The 4561-nt window shown below is 51.5% G+C and overlaps 1 long non-coding RNA gene across 1 annotated transcript; it reads left to right on the top strand.

Annotated features, from left to right (window-relative positions):
* The first annotated feature begins 254 nt into the window (after positions 1-254).
* Positions 255-1831, top strand: LOC135174362 (uncharacterized). The gene is made up of 3 exons (XR_010301861.1): positions 255-378; positions 1011-1132; positions 1446-1831. It is a non-coding gene; the product is annotated as an uncharacterized LOC135174362 (long non-coding RNA).
* Positions 1832-4561: the final 2730 nt, after the last annotated feature.

The raw sequence follows: 4561 nt of genomic DNA, 5'->3' as shown, positions 1-4561 counted from the left end.
GCATATTGGCAGGGACAGGTGAGCCCCTGATGGCAGCAGCTGCCTAGAGAGGACTGCAGTGCTTCCTGTGGGCTTTGTTGGCTTTAAAGCCACCTGAGATTCCTTCCTGTATAGGGTTAACCCTCCAGGGGAAGTCACCCTGAACCTGACCCGAGGTGCTCTTGACCCCTCCCCTGGGGTGGGTCTGAACACCCCCAGGTGATGCTTATCTCACTCCCCCTTCCTGTCCCCTAAAAGCAGGGGGACCTCCTGTTTCACTCTCTCCCTGCATCCCCCTGCATCCCCCATCACCACCATCACCATCTGCTCCTGGGCTCTCTTTGTTCTACCACGTGGCCATCACCCACGAGGGGACAAAGCCATCCCCAGCACAGTCAGGTTGTGTTTATACCATTTTGCATTTGCTATTTTCCCTTCTCTGTCCTTTGTAACTTCCCTACCTCAGATACCTCTTTTAAGTTGTTGTTGAACTTTTCTTTTGTTTTTGGCTTCCAAATCGAGTGAGATTTCACTTCCTTGGGTGTGCTTCCTTCTCTCTCTCTCTCTCCATCTGATCCCTTTCTTTTGGGAAAGAAGGGCAGGAGGGAAGGGCACTCTGTAAAGTTGTTATTGGTTCTATCACATTTATCTGAGTCTCTGGAAACTGAAATTAGAGCCCAGACACTTCCCCCTTGAGGGGCTTGCCTCACTGCCCTCTTGTTACCCTTCTGACAAGTTGAGCATCCTGCAGGAGCCTGCTTGGCCAGCTCAGAAGTGCCTCTGCACCCAGGTTGTTTAAGAGCTGAGCACATAGTGCCCGAGTTCCCCACTGGCTCTGCTCATGGAATCGCTGCAGGCTTTGTCTGGCCAATCCTTTTGGCAGCTTCAGTGCTTCTCCTCTCATCTCCATTGCTCACCCTTCAGCTCTGCCCCTGTTTCAGACATAGTTTCTCACTCCTATTTGGAAAAGCTTCACTTGGGGTCCCCCTGAGTGGTCAGTTTGAGAATCTGAACCTCCTTTTGTCTTGCAGCCACCTTTGCAGCCTGATCAGCCAAATTACTGCCAGGTACATGCAGAGCTGTTCCCTTTGGATGTCCTTTTACATGGACCACAGCTGTCTCACTGGGCCCTTTTAGAGCCTCTAGTACCCAGGTGATTAATTCCTCATGCACAGCCCTTTCCCCTGTGTGTTCATAAAGCCCCTTCCTTTCCAAATGTTGCCCAAGGTGTGTCCTGCCTGTGAGCATATCTGGCATCTGCAAACCCCATCCCTGCCTTTCCCTGCCATAGGAGCAAATGGTTCACCAGCCTGTGCCGAGCAAGTTGAACTCAACGTCCCAGCCCCTGTAACCTGCAGAGAGTCCCCATCTGTTGGAGCATAACCTGAATGCCTTTGCCCTTCTTCTGCCCTGGGTGAACCATCAGTGAATGGCTTCCTTCCCATGTCTAATTCTGTTTCTTCCAGGTCCTCTCTTACCTTGGCTGCACTGTGAGTCCATCTCTGCAGTCCTGTTCCAGCTGAGATCCCTCCTCTGGATGTCCGTACAAAAGCTGGGCCAGGTTTGAGTTATTGGCTACCCTGATGCTGATTCTCTGCTATTTAACAGCATGGCCTCGAGTTTCAAGGTTCTAGCATGGGTCAGCCACTTTTCAGCTCTCTGGTTCAATGCACTCCTCTCATTATGGGCAGTACAAACCTTCAGGGCTGCTCCAGATGTTCTGTTTCCAGCTTCTTGAACCGCAGGGGCAGTAGCTGCTGCTGCCTGTGAGCAAACAGCCCATCCCCTGCTCACTGGATCCAGCAGCTCAGACAGGTGAGCTGCCCCTTCCTCTCTCTCTATTCCTGGCCAACACTCCAGAAGCAACTTGGTCTTTAATATTTACAGACAAAAGGAGTGGGCTTTTTAAATCTGGGAGGCTCAAAACAGGAGCCTCCATCAGTGATTCTTTTATCCCTTGGAGCTTCTCCTCATCTCCTTTAGTCCATTTAGCTACATTCTGAGTAAGTTTTTCACACAGGAATTTAACCTTTTGGGTACATTCTGACATCCATAACCTGTCCTAATAATCCTAGTGATTGTCTAATCTCCTTCTGGCTTTTTGGGGCTGGCAGTGGTAAGATGCCCACCACTCTTTCTGAGCCCAGCCTTTTACTGCCCTGAACCAGCTAATGCCTTAAGTACTTAACCTCCTGCTCTGCAAACTGAAGCTTTTGTTAGACACTTCCACTGCTTTCTGCCCCAAACACTTTAACAGTGGCATGGTAGCCACTGGGACCTGTTCTTGTTTTTCTCCTGCCCTAAGCAACTCATCAACATGCAGGACTGATTTCATCCCCCTGGGAGCTCCAGGTTCCAGAGGAGGTTTCTAAAGCCTGCCCACACAAGTTGGGAGGTTCCATGAACCCCTGCGGGACGCTGCCCACCTGAGCTGTTGTCTTCTCCCTGTCTCTGGATCTTCCCACTCAAATGCAAAGACATTCCTGCTTTTCTCAGCAGTGGGCAGGGCCAAAATGCATCCTTAAGCTCTGTTGCACTATTCCAGCCTAAGTGAGGGGGTACCTGGCTTAGCAAAGTCTAAGGCTTGGGGAGCACTGGGAACCTCGTGGCTGTTCTTTTATTTACCTCCCTAAGGCCTTGCACTAACCTCTGTGTCCCATCTGATTTCTTCACTGGTAGGATTGGTGCACTATGAGGAGACCTACAAGGCTCCAGGGTTCCTTGCTGGATTAGTTTGTTAATTACAGGCCTTAGTCCTTTTCCCCCATCCAGGGAGATTCGGCACAGTGGAACTGGAATGGGACAACCTGGGTTATTCATTTCTCCTTTTGTAGGAGCCATTTGGATTTGTCCCAAGTGTCCCTCCCCAGCCCCCACTTGTGGGTCTGTTTTCTGCTCATCTTCCAGTGTCAGACTCAAAACTTTCACTTCCATCCCCCCATCAGTGGGCATTGCCCCCATATTCACCTGAACCTGTGAATCTCTGCCTAGTGCATGGTGCCCTGCCCCGGCACTGACAGCAGCTCACTCGCTGCTGCTTTGCTTCCAGACTCAGTCCTTACCTGGGGAACTGTCGGCACTCTAAATCCCTCCCCCTTAGCTCCGACTACCTGGGCAGTGTCCCTTCCTGCTTTACATCCCCTGGGGAGACAGCTTAGACAAGATTTGTCTGCCCCAGTATCAACTGAAAGCAATCAAACACTTCCCCTTGGGGACCTAATTTCAGTTCTCTCCAGGGCTCCGTTGGTGCTTCTGTCCCCAGGTAACAGAGCCCCTGACTTCCCCACTGCTCTGCTGCCTGAAACACCTCTGAACCTTTCCTCCTCTTCAGACACTCCTGCTTCGTGTGTCCTTTCTTCCCCCAGCAATGGCATTCAGTGGCTTTGGACCGGCAGGCTCCACCTGCCGTAGGTTTCTTCACCCATTCTTTCCTTCCTCCCACACCTCCAGTCTCAACCTTCCTCTGCCCCTGACCTTCCCGCGTTGCTGCCACAAACACCTTAGCGTTTGCCTTCTCCCTCTCTTCATCCCTACGTGCATAAACCTTCTGTGCTTCTCACAGCTGCTCCTGTAGTCCTCTCTCAGACCAATCTTCTGCCTTCTCTGACTTCCTCCCAGTGCCAGCCCATGACTTGGTGACAAACTGAGTTCTTGTCACCACTTCTCCAGCTGCGGTATTAGGATCCATCCCGGAGCACAGCTGGAGGTCTCGCTGTCACCTTTCCAACCACTCGGTTGCTGATTCATCCCTACCTTGGTGTTCCTTAAATGCCTTAGTGATATTCTGCCCCCTGGGTACTGCTTCTTTTCCTCCCCGGGTCGTCAGAGTCCTTAAGTCCGACATTTGTTGTCCACCAACAGGGTTATGCTGATCCCACCCTCGAGCCCTTAAAGGTATTTTCTGATCCCCAGGGGTCCTGCCTGGTTTTCCCTTTCCCAGATTCTCATTCCTGCTGTTCGAATCTTTTGCCTCTCTTCAGAGGTAAACAGAAGAGCCATAACCGACTGCAGTTCTTCCCAGGTGAAATGTTGGGTCCTAGGAACTGGTCCAGCCTCTTGGCTGCCCCGAGAGGATCATCTAAGAGCTTTCCCATTTCCTTCTTAAAACTCCTTCCTTCTCCTGCACTAAGGGCTGCATTTACAGATCCTGTTCCCCCTGGCTGCCCCCAAAGGAACCTCTCTTAGAGGGCAGAGTTGGGTGTGGGATATCCTATTTCTCTCTTCCCCCTCCTCTTCACTGCTACTCTCATTTCCATGCAGGACTAAGACCTGGGGTTTCTGTTCTTACTCACAGGTTTCTTTCTTACCCTGCTGCTTACTGGGCTGGCCATGAGTTGTACGAGGGTTACACTACCTCTTTTTCTCCACCGGGGCAGTGGGGGAATGAAGGTTAACCGGGGCTGAGGGTGCAGGAGGTAAGGGGACGGGGTGGTATGGAGGGGGTACAGAGAGAGGGGTAAATGCTGTAGGGGGTCCCCTGTTATCCCTCTCTTATCCTCTGTCTCCTCCCTCTCCTGTAACTTAACCTGTAACTTCAATACTTCAGCTGCCGTGGGCCAGATAGAACCTTCCAACAACTGGC

This window comes from Pogoniulus pusillus, unplaced genomic scaffold (assembly GCF_015220805.1).
Source record: "Pogoniulus pusillus isolate bPogPus1 unplaced genomic scaffold, bPogPus1.pri scaffold_62_arrow_ctg1, whole genome shotgun sequence".
Taxonomy (NCBI): Eukaryota; Metazoa; Chordata; class Aves; order Piciformes; family Lybiidae; genus Pogoniulus; species Pogoniulus pusillus.
The sequence above is the reverse complement of the archived record's forward strand: the minus strand, read 5'-3'. Positions and strand labels throughout refer to the sequence as shown.